Source organism: Mytilus galloprovincialis, chromosome 3 (assembly GCF_965363235.1).
Source record: "Mytilus galloprovincialis chromosome 3, xbMytGall1.hap1.1, whole genome shotgun sequence".
Lineage (NCBI taxonomy): Eukaryota > Metazoa > Mollusca > Bivalvia > Mytilida > Mytilidae > Mytilus > Mytilus galloprovincialis.
In genome coordinates this window covers 91,634,321-91,648,806 of record NC_134840.1, presented here as the reverse complement: position 1 = coordinate 91,648,806, position 14,486 = coordinate 91,634,321, and the positions used below count along the sequence as shown (strand labels likewise).

The window sequence follows — 14,486 nt, the reverse complement described above, 5'->3', positions numbered from 1 at the left end:
CGTGTGAATACGGATCGCTATTTAGAAATCGCCTGCCGAAATTCCTCGGTCATGCTACTGCAAAAAGTCTTCGACCACGACGAGACTCGAACTCGCAATCTTCTGATTCGAAGTCAGACGCCTTATCCATTAGGCCACGCGGTCTTAGTACTACGTTCGGGCAAAATAGAACTTAAACATCGCAAATCTGGATAGTGGCATTTTGCCTTCTCTCTGAATAATCTGCTCTTGACGTAATCAAAAATGGTCAAGAAACACAATACAAAATTTGCTAGCCTAATGAATCGAACGTATAATCGTATATACATATATGCTTTATAATACATTCACATTATTACTGGGCTCGATATTACTGACAATGAAACATTTCTGAGATTTTGGCGCCAACATTGTTTTCACACTGAAGCTGATAGAATTTGTGTCTTTTCAATATAAAATCAATGGAACTGATAAAATAGTTGTGCGTTTGTTCTTTAGATGTAACAAATAGCCATAGGCAAACAGGTTGACGCAAAAATACTATCGCACTGGCCGCTTCTCACAAACGACGCCTATTTCTTTACAATTGGTACACATCTGCCCGGCTAGCTCAGTCGGTAGAGCACGAGACTCTTAATCTCGGGGTCGTGGGTTCGAGCCCCACGTTGGGCGGTTAATTTTTATTGTATCGTTTGGCAAATTGTGGAAGACGGAAACATACACGATAACTGCAATCTAGTTAGTTTGATATGTGCCACCTAATGTTTATTAGACATAAATCGATTTCATAAACGGTGGTCTATAAAAGTGCACGATTTCCTGCTATCATTTTACTTGATCGCAGCCGTACGCAGTGGCGGATCCAGAGGGGGGGTTCCGGGGGTCCGCACCCCCCCTTTATTTTGGCCGATCAATGCATTTGAATCGGGACATATGTTTGCACCCCCCCTGCACCCCCCCCTTTGCCCTGGGCTAGCACCCCCCCCCTTTCGAAAATTCCTGCATCCGCCACTGGTACCCGTGAACTTCGTGCAAAAGGTGTCTTTTTTTTTTTCAAAATCAAAACACGAAATCGGACTCTGCATGCCGATTCCATTGAAAATCTTTTTTCAAGATCGCGCATTCAATTTACGCCTTATATTTCGACGACATCGAAACGAGTGTGGTTGATCGTAATGCCAGATGGCAATCAGGTATACAAAAGATGTAAATATATATATTGACTGCATTTTATTTTTCATTTCAGGAAGAAGAAAAAAATATATTTGCAAAGATATCTTATATTTGTTGATCGAAAACTTGTGCTGACTTTGAGATTGCCGTGTGAATACGGATCGCTATTTAGAAATCGCCTGCCGAAATTCCTCGGTCATGCTACTGCAAAAAGTCTTCGACCACGACGAGACTCGAACTCGCAATCTTCTGATTCGAAGTCAGACGCCTTATCCATTAGGCCACGCGGTCTTAGTACTACGTTCGGGCAAAATAGAACTTAAACATCGCAAATCTGGATAGTGGCATTTTGCCTTCTCTCTGAATAATCTGCTCTTGACGTAATCAAAAATGGTCAAGAAACACAATACAAAATTTGCTAGCCTAATGAATCGAACGTATAATCGTATATACATATATGCTTTATAATACATTCACATTATTACTGGGCTCGATATTACTGACAATGAAACATTTCTGAGATTTTGGCGCCAACATTGTTTTCACACTGAAGCTGATAGAATTTGTGTCTTTTCAATATAAAATCAATGGAACTGATAAAATAGTTGTGCGTTTGTTCTTTAGATGTAACAAATAGCCATAGGCAAACAGGTTGACGCAAAAATACTATCGCACTGGCCGCTTCTCACAAACGACGCCTATTTCTTTACAATTGGTACACATCTGCCCGGCTAGCTCAGTCGGTAGAGCACGAGACTCTTAATCTGGGGGTCGTGGGTTCGAGCCCCACGTTGGGCGGTTAATTTTTATTGTATCGTTTGGCAAATTGTGGAAGACGGAAACATACACGATAACTGCAATCTAGTTAGTTTGATATGTGCCACCTAATGTTTATTAGACATAAATCGATTTCATAAACGGTGGTCTATAAAAGTGCACGATTTCCTGCTATCATTTTACTTGATCGCAGCCGTACCCGTGAACTTCGTGCAAAAGGTGTCTTTTTTTTTTTTCAAAATCAAAACACGAAATCGGACTCTGCATGCCGATTCCATTGAAAATCTTTTTTCAAGATCGCGCATTCAATTTACGCCTTATATTTCGACGACATCGAAACGAGTGTGGTTGATCGTAATGCCAGATGGCAATCAGGTATACAAAAGATGTAAATATATATATTGACTGCATTTTATTTTTCATTTCAGGAAGAAGAAAAAAATATATTTGCAAAGATATCTTATATTTGTTGATCGAAAACTTGTGCTGACTTTGAGATTGCCGTGTGAATACGGATCGCTATTTAGAAATCGCCTGCCGAAATTCCTCGGTCATGCTACTGCAAAAAGTCTTCGACCACGACGAGACTCGAACTCGCAATCTTCTGATTCGAAGTCAGACGCCTTATCCATTAGGCCACGCGGTCTTAGTACTACGTTCGGGCAAAATAGAACTTAAACATCGCAAATCTGGATAGTGGCATTTTGCCTTCTCTCTGAATAATCTGCTCTTGACGTAATCAAAAATGGTCAAGAAACACAATACAAAATTTGCTAGCCTAATGAATCGAACGTATAATCGTATATACATATATGCTTTATAATACATTCACATTATTACTGGGCTCGATATTACTGACAATGAAACATTTCTGAGATTTTGGCGCCAACATTGTTTTCACACTGAAGCTGATAGAATTTGTGTCTTTTCAATATAAAATCAATGGAACTGATAAAATAGTTGTGCGTTTGTTCTTTAGATGTAACAAATAGCCATAGGCAAACAGGTTGACGCAAAAATACTATCGCACTGGCCGCTTCTCACAAACGACGCCTATTTCTTTACAATTGGTACACATCTGCCCGGCTAGCTCAGTCGATAGAGCACGAGACTCTTAATCTGGGGGTCGTGGGTTCGAGCCCCACGTTGGGCGGTTAATTTTTATTGTATCGTTTGGCAAATTGTGGAAGACGGAAACATACACGATAACTGCAATCTAGTTAGTTTGATATGTGCCACCTAATGTTTATTAGACATAAATCGATTTCATAAACGGTGGTCTATAAAAGTGCACGATTTCCTGCTATCATTTTACTTGATCGCAGCCGTACCCGTGAACTTCGTGCAAAAGGTGTCTTTTTTTTTTTTCAAAATCAAAACACGAAATCGGACTCTGCATGCCGATTCCATTGAAAATCTTTTTTCAAGATCGCGCATTCAATTTACGCCTTATATTTCGACGACATCGAAACGAGTGTGGTTGATCGTAATGCCAGATGGCAATCAGGTATACAAAAGATGTAAATATATATATTGACTGCATTTTATTTTTCATTTCAGGAAGAAGAAAAAAATATATTTGCAAAGATATCTTATATTTGTTGATCGAAAACTTGTGCTGACTTTGAGATTGCCGTGTGAATACGGATCGCTATTTAGAAATCGCCTGCCGAAATTCCTCGGTCATGCTACTGCAAAAAGTCTTCGACCACGACGAGACTCGAACTCGCAATCTTCTGATTCGAAGTCAGACGCCTTATCCATTAGGCCACGCGGTCTTAGTACTACGTTCGGGCAAAATAGAACTTAAACATCGCAAATCTGGATAGTGGCATTTTGCCTTCTCTCTGAATAATCTGCTCTTGACGTAATCAAAAATGGTCAAGAAACACAATACAAAATTTGCTAGCCTAATGAATCGAACGTATAATCGTATATACATATATGCTTTATAATACATTCACATTATTACTGGGCTCGATATTACTGACAATGAAACATTTCTGAGATTTTGGCGCCAACATTGTTTTCACACTGAAGCTGATAGAATTTGTGTCTTTTCAATATAAAATCAATGGAACTGATAAAATAGTTGTGCGTTTGTTCTTTAGATGTAACAAATAGCCATAGGCAAACAGGTTGACGCAAAAATACTATCGCACTGGCCGCTTCTCACAAACGACACCTATTTCTTTACAATTGGTACACATCTGCCCGGCTAGCTCAGTCGGTAGAGCACGAGACTCTTAATCTCGGGGTCGTGGGTTCGAGCCCCACGTTGGGCGGTTAATTTTTATTGTATCGTTTGGCAAATTGTGGAAGACGGAAACATACACGATAACTGCAATCTAGTTAGTTTGATATGTGCCACCTAATGTTTATTAGACATAAATCGATTTCATAAACGGTGGTCTATAAAAGTGCACGATTTCCTGCTATCATTTTACTTGATCGCAGCCGTACCCGTGAACTTCGTGCAAAAGGTGTCTTTTTTTTTTTTCAAAATCAAAACACGAAATCGGACTCTGCATGCCGATTCCATTGAAAATCTTTTTTCAAGATCGCGCATTCAATTTACGCCTTATATTTCGACGACATCGAAACGAGTGTGGTTGATCGTAATGCCAGATGGCAATCAGGTATACAAAAGATGTAAATATATATATTGACTGCATTTTATTTTTCATTTCAGGAAGAAGAAAAAAATATATTTGCAAAGATATCTTATATTTGTTGATCGAAAACTTGTGCTGACTTTGAGATTGCCGTGTGAATACGGATCGCTATTTAGAAATCGCCTGCCGAAATTCCTCGGTCATGCTACTGCAAAAAGTCTTCGACCACGACGAGACTCGAACTCGCAATCTTCTGATTCGAAGTCAGACGCCTTATCCATTAGGCCACGCGGTCTTAGTACTACGTTCGGGCAAAATAGAACTTAAACATCGCAAATCTGGATAGTGGCATTTTGCCTTCTCTCTGAATAATCTGCTCTTGACGTAATCAAAAATGGTCAAGAAACACAATACAAAATTTGCTAGCCTAATGAATCGAACGTATAATCGTATATACATATATGCTTTATAATACATTCACATTATTACTGGGCTCGATATTACTGACAATGAAACATTTCTGAGATTTTGGCGCCAACATTGTTTTCACACTGAAGCTGATAGAATTTGTGTCTTTTCAATATAAAATCAATGGAACTGATAAAATAGTTGTGCGTTTGTTCTTTAGATGTAACAAATAGCCATAGGCAAACAGGTTGACGCAAAAATACTATCGCACTGGCCGCTTCTCACAAACGACACCTATTTCTTTACAATTGGTACACATCTGCCCGGCTAGCTCAGTCGGTAGAGCACGAGACTCTTAATCTCGGGGTCGTGGGTTCGAGCCCCACGTTGGGCGGTTAATTTTTATTGTATCGTTTGGCAAATTGTGGAAGACGGAAACATACACGATAACTGCAATCTAGTTAGTTTGATATGTGCCACCTAATGTTTATTAGACATAAATCGATTTCATAAACGGTGGTCTATAAAAGTGCACGATTTCCTGCTATCATTTTACTTGATCGCAGCCGTACCCGTGAACTTCGTGCAAAAGGTGTCTTTTTTTTTTTCAAAATCAAAACACGAAATCGGACTCTGCATGCCGATTCCATTGAAAATCTTTTTTCAAGATCGCGCATTCAATTTACGCCTTATATTTCGACGACATCGAAACGAGTGTGGTTGATCGTAATGCCAGATGGCAATCAGGTATACAAAAGATGTAAATATATATATTGACTGCATTTTATTTTTCATTTCAGGAAGAAGAAAAAAATACATTTGCAAAGATATCTTATATTTGTTGATCGAAAACTTGTGCTGACTTTGAGATTGCCGTGTGAATACGGATCGCTATTTAGAAATCGCCTGCCGAAATTCCTCGGTCATGCTACTGCAAAAAGTCTTCGACCACGACGAGACTCGAACTCGCAATCTTCTGATTCGAAGTCAGACGCCTTATCCATTAGGCCACGCGGTCTTAGTACTACGTTCGGGCAAAATAGAACTTAAACATCGCAAATCTGGATAGTGGCATTTTGCCTTCTCTCTGAATAATCTGCTCTTGACGTAATCAAAAATGGTCAAGAAACACAATACAAAATTTGCTAGCCTAATGAATCGAACGTATAATCGTATATACATATATGCTTTATAATACATTCACATTATTACTGGGCTCGATATTACTGACAATGAAACATTTCTGAGATTTTGGCGCCAACATTGTTTTCACACTGAAGCTGATAGAATTTGTGTCTTTTCAATATAAAATCAATGGAACTGATAAAATAGTTGTGCGTTTGTTCTTTAGATGTAACAAATAGCCATAGGCAAACAGGTTGACGCAAAAATACTATCGCACTGGCCGCTTCTCACAAACGACACCTATTTCTTTACAATTGGTACACATCTGCCCGGCTAGCTCAGTCGGTAGAGCACGAGACTCTTAATCTCGGGGTCGTGGGTTCGAGCCCCACGTTGGGCGGTTAATTTTTATTGTATCGTTTGGCAAATTGTGGAAGACGGAAACATACACGATAACTGCAATCTAGTTAGTTTGATATGTGCCACCTAATGTTTATTAGACATAAATCGATTTCATAAACGGTGGTCTATAAAAGTGCACGATTTCCTGCTATCATTTTACTTGATCGCAGCCGTACCCGTGAACTTCGTGCAAAAGGTGTCTTTTTTTTTTTTCAAAATCAAAACACGAAATCGGACTCTGCATGCCGATTCCATTGAAAATCTTTTTTCAAGATCGCGCATTCAATTTACGCCTTATATTTCGACGACATCGAAACGAGTGTGGTTGATCGTAATGCCAGATGGCAATCAGGTATACAAAAGATGTAAATATATATATTGACTGCATTTTATTTTTCATTTCAGGAAGAAGAAAAAAATATATTTGCAAAGATATCTTATATTTGTTGATCGAAAACTTGTGCTGACTTTGAGATTGCCGTGTGAATACGGATCGCTATTTAGAAATCGCCTGCCGAAATTCCTCGGTCATGCTACTGCAAAAAGTCTTCGACCACGACGAGACTCGAACTCGCAATCTTCTGATTCGAAGTCAGACGCCTTATCCATTAGGCCACGCGGTCTTAGTACTACGTTCGGGCAAAATAGAACTTAAACATCGCAAATCTGGATAGTGGCATTTTGCCTTCTCTCTGAATAATCTGCTCTTGACGTAATCAAAAATGGTCAAGAAACACAATACAAAATTTGCTAGCCTAATGAATCGAACGTATAATCGTATATACATATATGCTTTATAATACATTCACATTATTACTGGGCTCGATATTACTGACAATGAAACATTTCTGAGATTTTGGCGCCAACATTGTTTTCACACTGAAGCTGATAGAATTTGTGTCTTTTCAATATAAAATCAATGGAACTGATAAAATAGTTGTGCGTTTGTTCTTTAGATGTAACAAATAGCCATAGGCAAACAGGTTGACGCAAAAATACTATCGCACTGGCCGCTTCTCACAAACGACACCTATTTCTTTACAATTGGTACACATCTGCCCGGCTAGCTCAGTCGGTAGAGCACGAGACTCTTAATCTCGGGGTCGTGGGTTCGAGCCCCACGTTGGGCGGTTAATTTTTATTGTATCGTTTGGCAAATTGTGGAAGACGGAAACATACACGATAACTGCAATCTAGTTAGTTTGATATGTGCCACCTAATGTTTATTAGACATAAATCGATTTCATAAACGGTGGTCTATAAAAGTGCACGATTTCCTGCTATCATTTTACTTGATCGCAGCCGTACCCGTGAACTTCGTGCAAAAGGTGTCTTTTTTTTTTCAAAATCAAAACACGAAATCGGACTCTGCATGCCGATTCCATTGAAAATCTTTTTTCAAGATCGCGCATTCAATTTACGCCTTATATTTCGACGACATCGAAACGAGTGTGGTTGATCGTAATGCCAGATGGCAATCAGGTATACAAAAGATGTAAATATATATATTGACTGCATTTTATTTTTCATTTCAGGAAGAAGAAAAAAATATATTTGCAAAGATATCTTATATTTGTTGATCGAAAACTTGTGCTGACTTTGAGATTGCCGTGTGAATACGGATCGCTATTTAGAAATCGCCTGCCGAAATTCCTCGGTCATGCTACTGCAAAAAGTCTTCGACCACGACGAGACTCGAACTCGCAATCTTCTGATTCGAAGTCAGACGCCTTATCCATTAGGCCACGCGGTCTTAGTACTACGTTCGGGCAAAATAGAACTTAAACATCGCAAATCTGGATAGTGGCATTTTGCCTTCTCTCTGAATAATCTGCTCTTGACGTAATCAAAAATGGTCAAGAAACACAATACAAAATTTGCTAGCCTAATGAATCGAACGTATAATCGTATATACATATATGCTTTATAATACATTCACATTATTACTGGGCTCGATATTACTGACAATGAAACATTTCTGAGATTTTGGCGCCAACATTGTTTTCACACTGAAGCTGATAGAATTTGTGTCTTTTCAATATAAAATCAATGGAACTGATAAAATAGTTGTGCGTTTGTTCTTTAGATGTAACAAATAGCCATAGGCAAACAGGTTGACGCAAAAATACTATCGCACTGGCCGCTTCTCACAAACGACACCTATTTCTTTACAATTGGTACACATCTGCCCGGCTAGCTCAGTCGGTAGAGCACGAGACTCTAGGCGGATAGCTGAATGAAGCACAGCCGGACGTAGATGTTGTTTACATTCCTCCGATGTGATTTTTCTGTTTTCAGTGTATAAATGGACTTAATTTCATATTGAAAGGTATTTTCAAACATTGTTATACTTCCGTTTATGAATACGAGTATTTATTAACAATTATTTAACATTTAAACCCCTTACACCGGCGATTTAGTCGTTTGGTGAAAGGGGGGTGGAGCGGTGCACTCGTCTGTTTAGGGGTGAACTTGCTTTCGAAAAACCAAAATGACCGGCGCAAATGAATATTTTGGAAAAGGACCACAAGGATTTGGGAAAGGGCCTGAGAAAGTTCCTAAGAGTAAAGAAAATTATGTCATGGAGATAAAAAGATATTCGAGAGACTGTACTATTCGTGTTATAGGAATATCAACAGAAAATGTGCAAGCAATTTCTGTGATAAGGGCAATTGAGCATGTCACAGGTTTGAACTCTGTTCTTGCTGTGGTTAAGGATGATACCTCTTCGTACGATGTTACGCTTGACTCAAAGTCTAATGCAACAAAAATACTTAGTGGAGTTGAGATTTTAGACAAAGATTACGAATGTTCGTTAATGTACTCAGATACGACAGTTGTGTCTTTCATGTACATCCCAGCATTCATTGATGATGACGATATTATAGACATGTTAAGAGATAGGGGAATTAAAATCGTTTCACCAGTATTTAGAAGAGTTGTACCGGGTACGCAGGTAGCCGATGGAACGCGATTTGTCAAATGTGTTTTTCCACCTCATATTATTGCACTTCCATGGAGTATGCCTTTTAAGGTTGGTAAAAACACAAAGTATTACAAATGTGTTCACAATAACCAGACAAAGGTATGTTCAGAATGCTATTCACCTGAACATGTTCACAAAAACTGTCCTTACATTATTTGTGGTGGTTGTGGAGAACAGGGTCATGTTGCGAGAAGGTGTCGTGCAGCAAAGTGTGAACATTGTCATGAACTACCGTTGAAATGTAAATGTAAGAAGGGAGACAATTTGAAAACGCGACCGCAGCCAATCATTGCTAAGTGCAATGTTTGTGATAAAATCGCATGTAGTTGCGTGAATGAGGTTAACAACGTGGAAGCAACGGGAGTCAACGATATGAGTACTTCGCAAGAAGAAACCAATAATGAAGTGTCAGAACAAACCGAGGTTAAAAGTGTTGATGTACCAGAAAGTGAAGGTCTGGTGGATGATATTCATAATAACAAAAATGAATTGATTGTTGAAGCCGTCGTGCACATGGAAAATAGTGTACAGCATGAGACAAGAAAGAGAAAAATTGCTAATTCGGAAGATAATTGTTCCGAGTCAGATGAAAATACTGATGTAGATGTGAAAGATGATGATGGTGTTGATATCTCTGCTCCTAGTGTTAGTGCCGTTGAGGAAGAGAAAAAAGATGAAAAAACTGGCAAAAAAGTTAAACGTAACGGAGATAGCACTCTTCTAGGTGAAAAAAAAGCTGTTAATGAAGATTTAGATTTTGGAGATTTTGATCCCGATCATTGGGAAAAACGAAACGACACCCTTTGTGATGTTACATTAAACAACACAGAGGGTGGTAGTGGTAATGGTGATGATGACTCCTCTATCTGTGTTGAAGAAAACATGGATGAAGGAGGTAACACAAACGAAGAGGTTGATGTGTTTTCTCTCTCTGCTAAAGAGCTTAGAAAATATAAAAAGCAACAACGAAAGCTTACAAGAAGGTCGCCGTTGAATCCTAAACCTAATGTTAATGCTGGTAGAAGCTCTCAGGTGTCTGAAAATAAAAATAAAAATGGATAACAAATTTTATTATTTTATTTGTATTATAATGGTGCTGATTTGTTCGTTTAATTGTAATGGTTTAAAAAATGTGAATAATTTTCAAAATTTTGTATCTGTTTTATATGATAGAAGGGCTACTTTTGCTTTGTTGCAAGAGACTTTCTGGGATAAATCATATGTTGATGGAATACAAAATATGTATGAAGGGAAAATATATGAATGTAATGGTTATAATAGTAGGCAAGGTGTTGCTATCATGGTTGCTAATAGTGTAAAAGATAAAACAAAATTAGTATATAAAGATGATGAAGGAAGGTTTATACATGTTTCATATGAAACAGATGGTCAAATTTTTAATTTTGTATCTGTTTATGCACCTAATAATTGTATAGAAAGAGCAAGATATTTTAAGTTTGTTAACAGTTATATTGAAAATTTACAAAATGTTATAATAGGAGGAGATTTTAATACAACTCTGTCAAACTTAGACAAAGGAGGTAAATCTAAACATTGTATTGATGAGGCATATAGAGAATTAAATAAAACCATGTGTAATTGTAATATATATGATGTATGGAGAGCAAGAAATGAATGTAAAAAAATATTTTCTTGGAAAAGAATATGTAATAATATATTGCAGCAGAGTAGAATAGACTATTTTTTAATTAGTAAATCCTTATCACCAAATGTACAAAATGTGTATTATAATGAAACAAGCTTTAGTGATCATACATATGTTTTTATGAATTTTAACTTTTGTGTTGTTGAACGAGGCCCTGGAATATGGGTGTTGAATAATACTGTATTGTCAAATGTAAATTATGTAAAAAGAGTTAAAGAGATTATAGTTGAATCTATGAATTGTTCTTTATATGACAGTGAACCACTTATTTGGTGGGATAATTTGAAATATAGAATTAAGAGATATTCTCAAGTTTTTTCTTCAGATTTAGTTAAGGAAAAGAAAAGGGAATTTTTTTATATACAAAATAAAATACAAAGGTTATGTGCTTTACAAGCAAGTGGTATAGATATAGATGTAACTAGATTAGAAACATTGCAATTAGATCTTAGTAAATATGAATTAGATAAATGTAAAGGTGCTATTTTACGATCTAAAGCCACATGGGCTACAGAGGGTGACAAAAATACAAAATATTTTCTAAACTTAGAAAAGTATAGACAGGAAAGTAATTCTGTGAAAGAATTGTATAATGCAAATGATGAAATTGTAAATGATACTGATGGAATTTTAGATATTGAATATAATTTTTACAAAGAGTTGTACTCTTGTGTTGAGATAGAAACTGATAAACTATGTGATTTTTTACAACATGTTGATAAAAAGGTTGATGACGATGATAAAGAGATTTGTGACTCAGATATAACATTTAATGAAATTGCTGAGGCCTTATCATCGATGTCTAAGAATAAGAGCCCAGGCTCAGATGGACTTACTACAGAATTTTATTGTACTTTTTACGATTCACTTAGAGAGATTTTATATAAAGTTTTTAATGCTGTTTATGATGAAGGTATTTTATCAAGATCAATGAGATCTGGTGTTATCAGTTTAATTTTTAAGAAAAAAGGTGATAAAAGAGGTATTAAAAATTATAGACCTATTTCATTACTGCAAGTTGATTACAAAATTTTAGCTCGTGTCATGGCAAATAGATTTAAAAAAGTATTGCCAAAAATAGTGTCTGAAAATCAAACATGTTGTATAGTAGGAAGAGATATTTCTAATAGTATTGCAAATGTACGAGATATTATAACTTTAGTAGAAAATGATGATATGGAAGGATATATTGTAAAAGCTGACCAAGAAAAAGCCTTTGATAGGCTTAGTCATGAGTACATGTTAAGTGTATTAAAGAAATTTGGTTTTGGTGAAAGTTTTATTAAATGGATTACAATTTTTTATAATGAAATAAATAGCTCTGTAAAATGTAATGGTTTTTTAACCAAGTATTTTGCTATTAAGAATGGGATAAGACAAGGCTGTCCAATTAGTGCTCTGTTATATGTTTTGGCAGCTGAGCCTTTACAATGTATGATTAGCAATAATTGTAATATTTCCGGAATTAATATTCCAATGTCAGAAAAAGTGTGTAAAATGTTTCAACATGCTGATGATACTACTGTAACTGTATCTGATAAGAAGTCAATTGATGAAGTATTTAATGTATTTGAATTGTATGGTAAATGTTCTGGTGCTAAAATAAATAGGCAAAAGTCAGAAATAATGCCTATTGGGAAAGGTTGTATGACAGAAAATGAACAAAATTGCCATGGTCTCAAAATTTGTGAAAATGAAATTTTGTTATTAGGTGTTTATATTGGCAAAAATGAACATGTATGTAATGAATTGAATTGGAGAGGAAAACTAAATAAAATCAAGATGTTATTAAATATGTGGATACAAAGAAAATTGACAATACATGGTAGAGTAAATGTAATAACCTCTCTGTTAATGTCTAGATTGTGGTATAATTTATTTGTTACTTCTATGCCTGAATGGGCTATTGAAGAAATGAAGAGACTATGTGTTAACTTTGTGTGGAATGGTGGTGCACACCTTGTACAGTATAATACTATTATTTGTGATAAAAACAAAGGTGGTTTACAACTGCCTGATATTAAATCAAAAATTTGTGCTTTTAGATTGAAGTTTTTAGCCAGATTTTTAAATGAAGATTATAAAGTAATATGGAAAGACATTTTTAGGTATTTTATTTCCAAAGTATTGAATATGAAATTGGCAGAAGACATTGTATTCATGTCATTAAAAGATAAATATATGTCTTGTATTCCTGTGATATACAAAGAAATGTTAAAATCATTTTGCTTTATACGAGAAAATGTGTCATTTGATTATACAGTTGAAAATATTTATAATCAACCGTTGTTTTGTAATTCAGAAATTTTGATATGTGGGAAAACAATTTTATGGAATGATTTTATAGAGGCTGGAATAATTCAGTTGAAAGACATTTGTTATGAGGTGAAACCTGGGTTTTTACCTCTAAACGCTATTGTAGAAATTGTTGCTAATGGGAATGATGAATATGATATAGATAGTATTATAAAACGTTATAGATCACTTCAGTCTGCTTTACCAGAATTGTGGACTAAAACTGTAGGGACTGAGGTGTATCATAGAACAAACAATAGAAATATTGACATTAATTTGAATATGAATTGTAAACTTGTTGATTTTAAGATGTGTTCATCAAAACAGTTATATTGTCTTGTTATAGATAAATTGTGTCAGCAACCAAAATCTGTTGACAAATGGATGAATATCTTTCAAGATGATGAAAGTATTATGCATAAAGTATGGAAAATAGTTAATATGTTTTGGAAACCGTCATTAATGACGGAGCTTGATTTTAAAATAGCTCACTGTTGTATATTTACAAACGAACGTTTATTAAAAATGAAGTTGGTAGATAATGATTTGTGTGATATTTGTTGTAATGAAATAGAAGATATTATGCATTTGTTTATAAAGTGTTCTGAATTATATGACTTTCATCAGTATTTGATTACAAAAGTAGAGTTATTATTAGATACTTGTGATTCAGATCAAGTGAATTCTGTTGTATATGAACAAATATTTATGCTCGGTTTAACTGTGACAATCAATGGTGTGAATGCCAGTTTTGTTAACTTTATGTTATCAGTTGCACGTTACTGTATATTTAGAAGAAGAAATCTTGTAAAAAATAATGTGAAGAATATTGATATTTTAAGATTTTTTCAATACACATTGAAGCATTATGTGACTTATTTTAATGAATATTTGTGTCAAATGAAGAATATGAGCAACATATTTGAAAAGCATTTCCTACTGCATAATTCTATACTGCAGAAAACAGACAGTGATGTGATTATATTTGATCTCTGATGTAATAATGAACTATAATCTTAGATAACTGTAAAATAGAATTTGTATTATGTAATTAGAAATG

At 35.7% G+C, this 14,486-nt stretch overlaps 15 non-coding genes across 15 annotated transcripts; 7 read left to right on the top strand and 8 right to left on the bottom strand.

The window, feature by feature from the left end:
• Nucleotides 1-71: 71 nt before the first annotated feature.
• Trnar-ucg (transfer RNA arginine (anticodon UCG)) lies at nucleotides 72-144 on the bottom strand. The gene has a single exon. It is a non-coding gene; the product is annotated as a tRNA-Arg (tRNA).
• Nucleotides 145-578: 434 nt separating this feature from the next.
• Trnak-cuu (transfer RNA lysine (anticodon CUU)) lies at nucleotides 579-651 on the top strand. Its single transcript has one exon. It is a non-coding gene; the product is annotated as a tRNA-Lys (tRNA).
• Nucleotides 652-1,370: 719 nt separating this feature from the next.
• Nucleotides 1,371-1,443, bottom strand: Trnar-ucg (transfer RNA arginine (anticodon UCG)). Its single transcript has one exon. It is a non-coding gene; the product is annotated as a tRNA-Arg (tRNA).
• A 434-nt stretch (nucleotides 1,444-1,877) lies between these two features.
• On the top strand, nucleotides 1,878-1,950 carry Trnak-cuu (transfer RNA lysine (anticodon CUU)). Its single transcript has one exon. It is a non-coding gene; the product is annotated as a tRNA-Lys (tRNA).
• A 552-nt stretch (nucleotides 1,951-2,502) lies between these two features.
• Trnar-ucg (transfer RNA arginine (anticodon UCG)) lies at nucleotides 2,503-2,575 on the bottom strand. The gene has a single exon. It is a non-coding gene; the product is annotated as a tRNA-Arg (tRNA).
• A 434-nt stretch (nucleotides 2,576-3,009) lies between these two features.
• Trnak-cuu (transfer RNA lysine (anticodon CUU)) lies at nucleotides 3,010-3,082 on the top strand. Its single transcript has one exon. It is a non-coding gene; the product is annotated as a tRNA-Lys (tRNA).
• Nucleotides 3,083-3,634: 552 nt separating this feature from the next.
• Trnar-ucg (transfer RNA arginine (anticodon UCG)) lies at nucleotides 3,635-3,707 on the bottom strand. Its single transcript has one exon. It is a non-coding gene; the product is annotated as a tRNA-Arg (tRNA).
• Nucleotides 3,708-4,141: 434 nt separating this feature from the next.
• Trnak-cuu (transfer RNA lysine (anticodon CUU)) lies at nucleotides 4,142-4,214 on the top strand. Its single transcript has one exon. It is a non-coding gene; the product is annotated as a tRNA-Lys (tRNA).
• A 552-nt stretch (nucleotides 4,215-4,766) lies between these two features.
• Trnar-ucg (transfer RNA arginine (anticodon UCG)) lies at nucleotides 4,767-4,839 on the bottom strand. The gene has a single exon. It is a non-coding gene; the product is annotated as a tRNA-Arg (tRNA).
• A 434-nt stretch (nucleotides 4,840-5,273) lies between these two features.
• Trnak-cuu (transfer RNA lysine (anticodon CUU)) lies at nucleotides 5,274-5,346 on the top strand. The gene has a single exon. It is a non-coding gene; the product is annotated as a tRNA-Lys (tRNA).
• A 551-nt stretch (nucleotides 5,347-5,897) lies between these two features.
• On the bottom strand, nucleotides 5,898-5,970 carry Trnar-ucg (transfer RNA arginine (anticodon UCG)). The gene has a single exon. It is a non-coding gene; the product is annotated as a tRNA-Arg (tRNA).
• A 434-nt stretch (nucleotides 5,971-6,404) lies between these two features.
• On the top strand, nucleotides 6,405-6,477 carry Trnak-cuu (transfer RNA lysine (anticodon CUU)). The gene has a single exon. It is a non-coding gene; the product is annotated as a tRNA-Lys (tRNA).
• A 552-nt stretch (nucleotides 6,478-7,029) lies between these two features.
• Nucleotides 7,030-7,102, bottom strand: Trnar-ucg (transfer RNA arginine (anticodon UCG)). The gene has a single exon. It is a non-coding gene; the product is annotated as a tRNA-Arg (tRNA).
• A 434-nt stretch (nucleotides 7,103-7,536) lies between these two features.
• On the top strand, nucleotides 7,537-7,609 carry Trnak-cuu (transfer RNA lysine (anticodon CUU)). Its single transcript has one exon. It is a non-coding gene; the product is annotated as a tRNA-Lys (tRNA).
• Nucleotides 7,610-8,159: 550 nt separating this feature from the next.
• Nucleotides 8,160-8,232, bottom strand: Trnar-ucg (transfer RNA arginine (anticodon UCG)). The gene has a single exon. It is a non-coding gene; the product is annotated as a tRNA-Arg (tRNA).
• Between the last annotated feature and the right edge of the window lie 6,254 nt (nucleotides 8,233-14,486).